Below are 13208 nucleotides of genomic sequence, written 5' to 3'. Positions count from 1 at the left end.
TGTGACCTTTAAGCTAACCGACGAATCACAGCTATCTAGAGTAGATAGTATTTCCTACACAAAGAAAATTATATATATAAATCGAATTCTCGAAAATTTTATGTCAAAACTTTTCCGCCGTAGAAACTTAAAATGATCGCGTGTATAATCGGTCAATTTTTAGTTATTTCAAGCACGCGATACGTACGAAAAGACTGCAATATACTTTACAATATATATAATAATTATTAATACGGAAATATTTATTCAGGACGAACATACATTGCAAGCATAAAAAATAAAAAAGACAAAAAATAAAAATAAAATAAAATTAAAGATTAACTAATTACTATAAGAAAAAAAAACTAACCATTTTCGAATTATCAAGCTTTTCTCAAAATAAGTCAAAAGTGCTATTTCAAAAATTTATTTAAAATAATCGTATCAATTTAAATCTCATTTTTTCTTATGTTTTTTAAAACCGACTTAACTCTGGTTATTCATCAATATTAAAAAAATAATCATCGTTCCATATTTAAAAATGCGAGACGGAAAACGATATTAGTTCAATATTTATTTTTTTTTGTTTTTTTTCCACAAGTAATGAAACCTGTGTTTAAAGACATAACTGTTTTCTTAGCTCTCCAAAAATGTATAACAACTAGAAACTTATTTCATAATAACAAAAAAATATCACAAACAAAGTTGGTGGGAATTTCGCATTTGAAAAAAAACTTAAATTCTCTCTTTGAATGTCTCGCAAATAGGTTAAACGCATACCTAACCAATGAACGATTATTCGCTTCAGTTTCCTAATCGCCGGCTACCTAATATATCAGTTTTTAACAAAGTGCCAATATTCATCCTTAACACCTCCTGACGAGAATACGTCGAATCACCAAAAAGCAACAAATTCACGCACACACAAACAAAACTAATTTTATCTTATGATATCTGCAACCGTGATGTGTCCTGAATAACCATTGTAGCTATTAACATCTTAAGTTGTAATCTTAAGTCATTTTAACTGAACAAAATACTATAGCAATATATATTAAACAAATACTAGAAGACGCTGCGTATTTCGGAGATTAGGTTAGTAATATTCACATTTAAGATTCATATATAAATTCTAGAAGAAAAATAGTATATTTTAGTTTATTTTAGTAGTATATTTAGTGTCAACATTGCACCCGCGCGAAGCCGGGGCTAGTCGCTACTAGATCATAATATATAATATACCAAATCAAATCAAAATATACTTTATTCAAGTAAGCTTTTACAAGCACTTTTGAATCGTCATTTAACAAACTATTTAAAGTAGAGCTACCACCGGTTCGGAATGTACATAGATTCTACCCAGAAAAACCGGCAAGAAAGTCAGTAGTTACTCTTTTTCAACGTCTTAAAACACAGTCGTGTTAGTTAAATACAATTATATATGTATGTTATGTCTCCTGCCTGGAAGTCAACGAGCGTTAACTCGACGCTTTTTTATCACCTCGTAACAATAAAGAATAATGAATCTCTACCAGAGAAGACATTTTTGGAATTACATCATTATCCCTGTTCAAGTTTATTTAATTGGAGAACATACAGCCGTTGATAAACAAAAATAACAAATACTTAATAACTATTAGGCCAATAACAGTTCACACATATAACATTAAAGAGACAGAATAGGAAAATAAAAAAAAAAAACAAAAAAGCCAGTGAGTCCACAAGTTAAAAAGTTAAAAAATTACTATGTCTTTGCAAACATTTCTGTCATGTATCGCTTAACATTATTATGCTTTCTGCAGAAAACATCAAAATCTTCACAAACTTCGATAAGCTCATTAAGACTAGCAGACGCTCTTATCAGAAAATAATTCTGCCTAAAATTTGTCTTAGCCGTTAGGACATGCAGTAGGGGATGACGACGTCGATTTATGGTTTTAGGTATTATCAAATTAAGCTTGCCCAAAAGATCTGTGCAGTCAATGCGGCTATTTAATATATTTACAAGTTAGCTTGTTCTTTTTGACAGACGGGCTAGTCATGAGAAACAGAAAATATAATATATGGAACGATGGAATGCGTAATTCAAATTAGATTTTTTTTTTTTTTCTAAAAAGTGTTTATACCAGCTAAAGAGACCCCAACCAAAAGGACCCCCGTTCGTAACAATAACTTAACAATGATCTTTAATAAGGATTTTTTAATCGATTTTTGTAGCAGTTACTGCCTGTCATTCGCGTCCCTACCGTCCGACCGATGTAACATCGTACAAGCGTCTATTATTTTCAATGTTTCTATTTAAATTTTACTTTGAAGCAATAATATATAATAGAAAAAGTCTTAAAATTTTCGGATAGCGCTTGAATCTTTAGGAACTTTTGTATTATATGTATGTTTTTAAATATTTTTAAAATCGTTAAATTAAGAAAATAACATGTTCGTCATTGCAAACTTATGTCGATCAGAAAAAATTACATCTGTCAAAAAGATCAAGCTATCTTGTACAGAGTATAGTTCTGGATTACCTCCTACATACAAACAGACAAATACTTCTTTATAATATCAGTTTAGGATTAAACGTCAATAGATGTGTAAACATTGAGAGAAAGATTGATAATTGTCGTAAATAAACATTAGAAATGACAATTATTAAAAGGAAAGATGGCTGCCTTAAAAGATAGGCGCCACTCTACACGGTCGTGATTTGTAAATGAGTTATTTTTAATTCGTTTTATATACTGTAATGTTCACATGTAAGGTCGATTTAGTAATTAGATAAAATAAAATATATAAATATCGGCTTGCTATGCACACACCGTCTTCACCGCGCCATTTTATATCTCCTCTTTTCCCGCGCTTTCGTGACGTGTGTCACTCGAGATGACAGATCCATAAATACACAGATAATATATATTCATATAAAATATTAATCTAATACTGAATATGTTGTTATAGATCTGTGTACAATACATAAATACACTTATTTAAATTCTCACAGTTAAATAGTCATCTAAACACATAATAAAATTGAAGTGTCTGTTTGTAATATTAAAATAACCGCGATTTACTAAATGCATATGTATGTATACACGGTACATACACTTAAATAAAATCTTTTTGAATTTTTGTCTGTCTGTCTGTTTGTTCCGGTTAATCTCTGGAACGGCTGGACCGATTTTGACGGGACTTTCACTGGCAGATAGCTGATGTAATAAGGAGTAACTTAGGCTTTTATTTTAGAATTATATGTAAAATAATAATAAAGACACGCTTTTTTATTAAATTAAAACGCGCACGAAGTCGCGGGTACAGCTTGTGTCAAATAAAATAAATCTTATATGCTAATATATGTAAATGAATTCCTCATATAATTTCTAAATTAACTCAATTATATTATAAAGCGGCGGTAACTTTATATGGTGAGTGCGCACATGTAAAAATAGCTACAATATAATATTCAAGTCAATATTTATAATTCTAGAAAGCTTATGTTTAATATGATATATTTCATACAGTAATAATGTATTTTCTGAAGTGATTTACTTCTTATGGGAGGGTAAACCGCTTCGTTACGTAACGCGTTACGGCGCCAGTCTATCCGGCTTCCCTTAATTAAGGTTAAACTTTGAAAAAATTTTTTTATATAGAGAATGAATTTGTTTGTTCTGTTATTTATAACGAAGACTGAGGGACGTGCCCGGGGAAGTGACGTCACCAGACAGACGACGTGGCATGAAAAAATATATGACACGGGGGCGACCGTCGGCAATTGGAGATAAAACTGAATAGTCAGTTGCATGTTATATGAGTTCCTTAATGTTTTTGTCATTTTCTACGATATAATTATAACTTTATTAACTAATACCTGTGAATATTTTTTCAATATTTTGTTGAATGCCAGATTATAATATAAACAATTTAAATATCAAGAAAAAATATTTCATATTTTTTTTTCTGTGCGTGATCGTTTATGAAAAAAAAAGTTCGCTAGTAGGTATTTAGGTATTGTCGTTAATACCTATTATTTAAAAATTGTTTAGATTATATGTTACATAGTAATTCTCAAAGCGATTACGTTCCATCACACGATATTCGCAATCATCGGCCGTGTTGTTTGAGTAAACAAAATGGCGGGCTGTCAGCTGTCAGTTTCCGCGCGCTTTTTACCGAATGAAAAATAAACATTACGTTTAAATTACCGATTGGACATGGAAATTATATTAGTTAAGTGTTCAAGGTCATTTTAATGTTACCTACATTAATTTTGTTGTCTTTTTTTATAATTATATCACAAAAAATATATATGTTTGAAGACCCAGCTTCAAGTAAACAGGAACGTCAAATAAATAATCATATTTAATATAGTTTACGATATTTATTTTCCAGTTTTGTTACGATCATCCATTATCTTCCGCTTTTCAAGCCAGATTAACAATTCCCATGCCAAATTCAAAAATATTCTTCTTCTACTTTTATTTATAAAAATGTCAAAACAAAAAGTATCCATTACATTTTTATAATTCTGTGATTGAATATAATTCAATAGTTAGAAGTTATACAGCCTTTAATAATTATTTTTATAAAATAATTTATAGGCTTACATGTTGGATACTTTACATCCTAATCTCGATCCGATTTTAAATCAATAAAATATGCTTAAATCAGGAAATTCGATCGGTACTAAGAGTGTTGACTTCCAGGTAGGATATATGCCGTGATGTTTGCTCGAACCTTAAGGAACTAAAATAAAGAGTTGTATTCAAGTTATAAAAACACTTCATTTCGTCATCACAAGCTGAATTCCACCGCAAATATAAATGAAATCGTAATAAAAATTAACAAATTAAATAAAAGACGCAGAGATATTTCTTAATAAGCAGATGAGATGGTCACAATTGTCGAAGTACTGATGACAGGTTTGAGCAGACAAATCCTAGAGCGGGACGGCAAACATGTCAAATCTGAAGAAAATGTCGGAACCCCTCGAATTCGTAAGGTCGTTTACTTTAACTCATCTCGAAAGACCTATGACCAATAGATGAAAAAGGACGAACAGTCTTTGACCAATTGATCGATAAGAAATCTTAGAATACTTTATAAGATTTTAAATTAACATGGTTATTTTTATTACTAACAGTATTTAAGACGACGTGACTTGTAGTAGAGACGTTAACAAGACATTCGTAGATAATGTCGAAATATCGAGCTCCACCAAATAAAAATAAAAAACATGGTAAATATCCCGTTTTAAATACTGTTAGAATACTTTAGTTGGATGTATATAGAGTCTAATGGGTATGTCCTGAGCGATTTCGGCTACGGCGGCTCGAGGGCGACCAGACGACTACGCAGGACATAGTATAGCATACGAGGTTGAATCTTATTGGATGTTAGGGAAAAATAATAGAGAGATCTCGTTGCGAATTGAATTTATTTCACCGAATTAATCAATATTTTAAAAGACTGTTTATTTTGAGATTAGTTTCAATACAGACGAACAAATTACACATCTTTACATACACATCTACACATAACATTAGCAGCCTGTAAATTTCCCACTGCTGGGCTAAGGCCTCCTCTCCCTTTGAGGAGAAGATTTGAGCATATTCCACCACGCTGGTCCAATGCGGGCTGGTGGAATACACATGTGGCAGAATTTCGTTGAAATTAGACACATGCAGGTTTCCTCACGATGTTTTCCTTCACCGTCGAGCACGAGATGAATTATAAATGCAAATTAAGCACATGAAAATTCAGTGGTGCCTGCCTGGGTTTGAACCCGAAATCATCGGTTAAGATGCACGCGTTCTAACTACTGGGCCATCTCGGCTCTCATCTCTCACTATAATACCTACAAACTTGAAATTTGGCAGGTAGGTTCCTTATAGGGTAAGACATCCGCTAAGGATATTACGAAAATCCACCCCTAAGGGGATGAAAAGGGGTTTGGAAGTTTGTGTTTTATAAATATCGCGCGGTTAAAGACGCAGGTTCAGTTAGTTATAATATAAAGGAAGAGGTTGTAAATGACCCACTGTTGGGCTAAGGCCTCCTCTCCCATGGGGAGAAGATTTGTAGCTACGAGTAATTCAACCACTCTGCTCCAATATCTGATGGACACACATGTGGCAGAATTTCGAAATTAGACACATTCAAGTTTCCTCACTACAACTACGGTTGCCAGATCACCAAACCCGATAGCCGGACAGACCAACTAGTTTGGCCGGACATTTGGGTAAAAATAACGGACGTAGATTATTGAAGATTTTGTATCTTAGTATTAATAGATGCAATACATTTTTTAATGTAAAATCAAGCTTTTCTGATTATTGCTAATCTGATATTTACCATGAATCTTATTAATTTCTAATAAAACCGAACGTATCTTGTTTGCAAAATAAATATAATGTAAAAAGACTAACAAAAGCCGGACACGCCGGACACTGTCTATTTGGGCCGGACACGCAATCAAAAAGTCTAACTATGTCCGGCTTTATGCGGACTCCTGGTAACCCTAACTACAAGCTCCATTTGATTATTATATTTTTTATATTGGCAGGGCCGGATCTACCGTATGGCTTTTTGGGCTTCAGCCCAGGGCTCCGTGGATTCAAGGGGGCCCCAGCTAAGTCAAGTCAAAGTCATAAATAGACGATAATGCGAAAGAATCCATAACTTTATTGAACTAAACAGATCGTATGGTTCGCAGCCCTGCGAGTCCTGCAATTAATCAAACCCATTCAATTAATTTAATTCAAGTCTACGTTCAGGTGTATCTTAAGTGGGGTCCCTAAGTAGTATTAGCCCAGGGCCCTGTAACCTCACGATCCGGCCCTCTTGTCCGGGTAGACATATGACTCCACTCCACCTGATGTTAAGTGGAAGTGGAGTCCAAACGCGAAGACGACAATAAATTATTTATAAAATTTAAGCACAAAACAAAATGTCGTGGTTTGAACCTGCAATCATCAGTTAAGACACACGCATTCTAAGCGTGGAGTTATCGCTCGTTGACTTCCAGGCAGGAGACATGACATACATATATAATTGTATTTAACTAATATGACTGTATTTTTAGATGTCGAAAAAGAGTAACTACTGAGTTTCTTGCCGGTTTTCTTTGTAGAATCTACATTCCGAACCGGCGGTAGCTTCACTTAATATAGTTTGTTAAATGACGATTCAAAAGTGCTTGTAAAAGCCTACTTGAATAAAGTATATTTTGATTTGATTTGATTTGGTGTTTGGAATGTAACCTTTTTAGAAACGCTTCAGTCCCCCTCTCGTATAAATCTTTTTGTCGCATCCAAAATGCTGTCATATTATTCAGTTTTCCTTAAAGCTAATCTTGTCTTTAGAACCTCTCAATGGAGATGCTAAAGACTAGACTACGGTAAATCAATTTGTATAATCGCTCCCGTCTGAAGTCGACTTTGCTTTCTTCGAACCCATCAAGAACTTGTATTTGTGTGTGTGGCTGTGTATGTGTGTACTAAACATAATTATAATATTAAGACTGCATGAAAAATTAAATCAGAAATGATTCAATGATAAACTCCAAACTAAACATTCGGTACTCCTATCGATTAACAAAAGGCGAATAAATCTACTTTTTTAAGGCTCTATACGTACGACCTTTGGCATAACACGATACTATTTAACCGTCTTATAAAAAATAAACACAAATATAATTTTATACAATGTAAATTGTACTCTATTACAAATTAATAAGACTTTAATTCGATTGGGGTTTTTTGTAGTGACGCCCATATAACTTCCAAGGAGGTTTCTCTTTTTTAATCGGCCTGTTTAAATGCTAGCCTATGCGTGTGCCCTTTCGGTTGCGGTGCGGTTAATTTAAAAAAGAAATTCGGTAACGTCAAACATATAAGGTCGTGTTTAGATTTAGACATTTTGTACATATTTAAACGTGTTTCCTGTAAGTGTTGATAAAAAATATACTAACGATACAATATTTATTAAGAACCACGGGCCTTCGACGATCGACCTTCGGCCTTATAATTCTTAATCGACTTAAAAAAAAGAAGGTTATCAATCCTGTCGTATTTTTAGAACGAAGTTTTTTGACGCGGCTTACAGTAGAGTCAACTGGCAAAAAATATCTCGTAAGGGTAAAGCGATTTACTTCCTTCAGACCTTCCCTTTCTTCCCCCCTCTGCCTCTTTCTATAATATACGTTTCTATATAACACTGATTATCGTCCGCGTCTTCGCTCCCTTTTCATGATTTAGCCCGAAACTTAAAAAATCTGACGGGCCACTGTGTTTTGAGAGTGTCAAGAAACGAAAAAAAGAAATAATGACATTTTTGACAGGAACATTAGGAATAGTGCGGTTTGACGTTTCTTCACTCTGACGCAACTTCAGGCTCTTTCGTGTAATGCATTTGCATTTGTCGTACGCAAGACGTGCCTGGTGGAGCGTCGTTACTTTATTACAATATCAAAAGTGCTGATTGTATTACTGTTGTACTGTAAAACCTTCAAACACGTGGTTTTAATTCTCCTCGCCCGCCTACCCACGATCGGTCGGCAGCCACAGATGGATACAGAAAATAATGATAATGGCAATGTTTCGTTAAATCCATTTAAAAAGTTACGCAAATATAATCTTAGCCTTATTTTAAAAAAAAAGTAAATTACGACGATAATTAACGACTCTTTGGATTGTAAGTAAAATAATTAACATAAATGTTTAATTACATAAAATTATTTCATGTTAAAAAGTTTTAAATTCGCTCGTTTGAAATGTTGACGAAAGTATTAAAAAAAAAAAAAACAATAGAAAGGAGCATTTTCTCTCCCCTTGAGGAAGGTTAGGAGTTTTTGTTATTTTAAATAGATACGCGGATAAATGGGCCACCTCTCTGTATATCAGCACTTCCAAAGTCATTTAAACCATCTCTTGATATGGTATGATACTTGGAAGAAAATTAGGATTAAATTTTTGGACGTCTCAGGCTTAGGAACATTTCGTCACTAGACCGAGACAACAAATCCGATTCTGAGAAAAAGTACTTAAAATACAAGAAGTTCGAGTTTCACCATTTTAATTGACTTCAAGCAAGACTTTGTTACTATAAAGGTAGGCTGACGACCACCTGATGGTAAGTGGTCGCCACTGTCCAAGCCCTTGGCGCTGACAGAAATATTAACCCACAAAATCCTGCCATTACGTAAAAATTTAGTCCTACGTCAACCTAGTGTTACTGCGCAAGGTACTATCAAGAGTTATAAAAAAAAAAACTTCGGTCAAGTTTAGCAGCAAGAAGCAATGGTGTAATTTTCACATGTAAGGTCTATTTACCAATTAGATAAAATAAATATTATATTTAAATATCAGCTCGATGTACACACACCGTCTTCAACGCGCCATTTTATATCTCCTCTTTTCCCGCGCTTTCGTGACGTGTGTCATCTCGAGTGACACACGTCACGAAAGCGCGGCGAAACAAAATATAAATACACAGATAATATATATTCAAATAAAATATAAACCTAATACTTATTAATATGTTATTATAGATCTGTGTACAGTACAATGGATCTAAGATGTTATGTCCCTTGTGCCTGTAGTTACTGACTCACCTAAACCGGAACACATTCAAGTACAAATTTTAAACGACCTGACAGATATGCATTCGTTTGAATATTTCAATCATCCCGATTGTGATTGGGTACAAATTCATTTCATTCAACGAATTCGTGTTTTTTAATCTGTAAGCTAAAAAATAAAATCTACGTCAAGCTAAATTTTTTGTACACTTTTTTACCTAAAAGACGCGCACGGGGGTATATGAAATTTGCCGCTATTAAAGTTTATGTGGAGAAGGAGTGCAGATAGCTAATATATTTATAAAATATGCATTAGAAATACATTGAAATAATAAAAAAAAGACATTACACACACTACGATACGTTTGACACATACACGTTTATCTGCATAATATTTAATATGAAACATTCATAGTTTAACTTCGTACTGCCAATGACAGTGTTGTCATTGTGTCAAAAATGAAAATCAATGACACTTTTTTTATAAATGAATTCTTTAATTATACTAGTGACGAGGTTGAGCCTCATTTTTCCTACGTATCTTTCATTCAACGCATCTAGTATTTTATTAGGAACTAGCGACCCGCCCCGGCTTCGCACGTGTGCCATGCTGATACTAAATATACTACATAATGTCTTACAACGTTCACAGTTTTTCATTAGACAATACAAACCGCTTTGTCCCTGCGTTTTAAATCTGTAATATCTTCGAAAATATTCATTTAAATTACACGCTGTATAGGGCCATATTGATCTATATTAAATGCACAGTATATTTAATTGGATAAGGATGAATGGTGTAAAATCTCTAAATAAAGGATAAAAAATGGTTATTGTTGGTTATCCCTAAGAGATAGACATATACCATCGCGGACTTGTTTGTTTGACCTTGTTAAAGAGTATTTTATTTGTTTATTTTTTTTTACGACATCACATTAGAAACCTCTAGAATTATCAGTTTTTCTCTACTATATTGTGCATGTATTATAAATATAAACCTTCCTCTTGAATCAATCTATCTATTAAAAAAACCACATCATAAATCGTGGCGTAGTTTTAAAGATCTAAGCATATATAGGGACAGACAGCGGGAAGCGACTTTGTTTTATACTATGTAATGATGAATTATGGTCAAATTTCGACCAATGGGCGACCACTATGTTCCTGCGTTAGAGCCGAGATGGCCCAGTGGTTAGAACGCGTGCATCTTAACCGATGATTTCGGGTTCAAACCCAGGCAGGCACCACTGAAATTTCATGTGCTTAATTTGTGTTTATAATTCATCTCGGTGAAGGAAAACATCGTGAGGAAACCTGCGTGTGTCTAATTTCAACGAAATTCTGCCACATGTGTATTCCATCAAACCGCATTGGAACAGCGTGGTGGAATATGCTCCAAACCATCAAAAGGAGATGAGGCCTTAGCCCAGCAGTGGGAAATTTACAGGCTGCTAATAGGCGACCACTATTTATTATAAAATGTGCAAATTTTATTGTACATTTTAATGTCATTAAGAGTTTTTACTCTAAGTAAGCAACAGAACCGGTCATTAAGGTTTTATCGACAAAACATTTTGTGGGATTAAATATTGAACTAGTCAAACGAACTAACTTCGTTTATTGAATTTGTAACTTCAACACGAAACATCATAAGCGTTAAAATGCGACCGACTCGTATTCCGTGATACTTCATACTTCATTGCTATATATTCAGTGGCGGACTAAGCCCGTCAGAGGCCCGGGCGGCGAAATTGAATGAGCCCCCCCCCCAGCTTTTAATAAAGTGTAGTTTTATAAGCTTTTATTCCGTTTACATTTGTGTGTGTGAGTGTTTATGTTAATTTGAAAAAAGTCTTATCCGTTCGCGAAATTATCAGTAAACAACATTAAACTATAAAATATCAACGTAATGAAATTTAATATATTTTAAATGAGGCAAATGTTCATTTCAGTTCAATATCCAATTTACTTATAACTTGGGTTCTGATTCTGTTTCTAAATTTTATTTTAAATTTTTATTTTAGTTTTAATCACATTGGGTATTTTTTTTAATTAATTTTGTGGAAATTTTAAAGAACGGTCTTTAGTACGAATTCGTTCAAGTCCGAATTTTCACCAGAGTCCTTTGTGGTCATTTTATTTCGGTCGCTTTGAAATAAGTTCATAGTTGTTATACATTTTTGGAAAGCTAAGAAAACGGTTATGTTTTTATTTAAATATTCTGCTGGACAAGTTTCGTGACGTTTTTGTTTTGTTTTGAGGCATTTTGTGGAAAAAAATACTGAAATAATATCGTTTTCCGTCTCGCATTTTTACATTTGGACCGATAAGTATTGTTTTAATATTGGCATATTACCAGTGTATAATTGTTTTTATAAATTAAAAGAAAAAAATAGATTTGTATTGATACTTTTATTTAAATACATTTTTAGTTGCAGTTTTTGACTCATTTTGAAAAAATCTAAAAAACGTGATAACTCAAAAATGGTTCACTTTTGCACCATGCATATGGGGGTTAAAATTATCACAAATAGTCACCCCTATCACCTCCTAACGGGAATACGTCGAATTACAAAAGCCCTGTATTTATGAGAATTAAACTGTGAAATGTATGGACACGAAAAAACATTTATATATATTTATATATAGGTAAATATTTTGCATGCTAAACTGTTATTAGAATTCAATTTACCGAAAAAATATTATAATGACTTTCTAATTGTTTTTTTAAATTTCAAATCGTAGTTCTTCGGTTTCCTTAATCAAAAACGAATTGCTTAATATTTTGTAATGGCCGAAATATAATTTATTTTCGTTTAGGAGTTTGAACGTTTGAACAAACAAATGGATACTTCAGTTCTGTGTTTATACATATGGTATTTATTCGTTTTTAATTTAATCGTTTCTAAGTATAAGATGTGTAGTGGGAATTATCTGTTGGTCTTTTTAAGCCCTACATTTTTTTATTAAATTGTTTTGATGTATCTCTTAAGCTAGTTTTTGAACCCCTCCCCTATTATAAGAACAGGCCGACCCCCTCGCCCCTGTTTAATATTTATTACGTAACAATCAAATAGAAAAAATAATGACACGGTTTATTTTAATGTTTATTTTTCGAAGTAACAATTTTTTGAAATGTTTATTTGTAATTTCAAAGGTACTAATAATTATCTTTATTTTCTAGCCCGTCCGTTGCCATTGAAATGGAAATATCGTATTATACTTTTACATATCCGAGCGAACCTCGGCAATCGCGCGGTTGCCCCCTCTTTCTCAAATAATTTTAACTTTGTGCATATTTTTTTTCATCTTACGTAAGAACTATCGAGACTCCTTCCCACCCCCTTGTAAGAAAACATAATACATGGTCGACTCCCCTCCCCCCTAAATCGTCTTACGTAATAAATTAATGGTAAGGTTTAGCCAGTGTTAGCCATGTGAGCGTACGTAAACTGTCAAAACACCAACACAGTTCAGCCATTTTGTACAAATTGTATATACAAACTTTCCTTGTGTGTCGTTTATTAGTGAAAACCCTATCAAAATCAGTTTAGTGGTTTTAAAGAAAACAGAAACAGTGAGGCGACGGAGCAATAACATCTCGGTTCCCAAGGTTGGTAATACATTACTAAACTAAGGAATGATTGAAATTTCA

General features: G+C 33.3%; 1 protein-coding gene across 1 annotated transcript in view; it reads left to right on the top strand.

Annotated features, from left to right (window-relative positions):
- The window catches only part of LOC113391424 (tubulin beta chain-like), a 119343-nt gene that overhangs the window by 13406 nt on the left and 92729 nt on the right, over nt 1-13208 (top strand). The gene's annotated exons all lie outside the window — the stretch shown is intronic.

Source organism: Vanessa tameamea, chromosome 31, assembly GCF_037043105.1.
Source record: "Vanessa tameamea isolate UH-Manoa-2023 chromosome 31, ilVanTame1 primary haplotype, whole genome shotgun sequence".
Lineage (NCBI taxonomy): Eukaryota > Metazoa > Arthropoda > Insecta > Lepidoptera > Nymphalidae > Vanessa > Vanessa tameamea.
The sequence above is the reverse complement of the archived record's forward strand: the minus strand, read 5'-3'. Positions and strand labels throughout refer to the sequence as shown.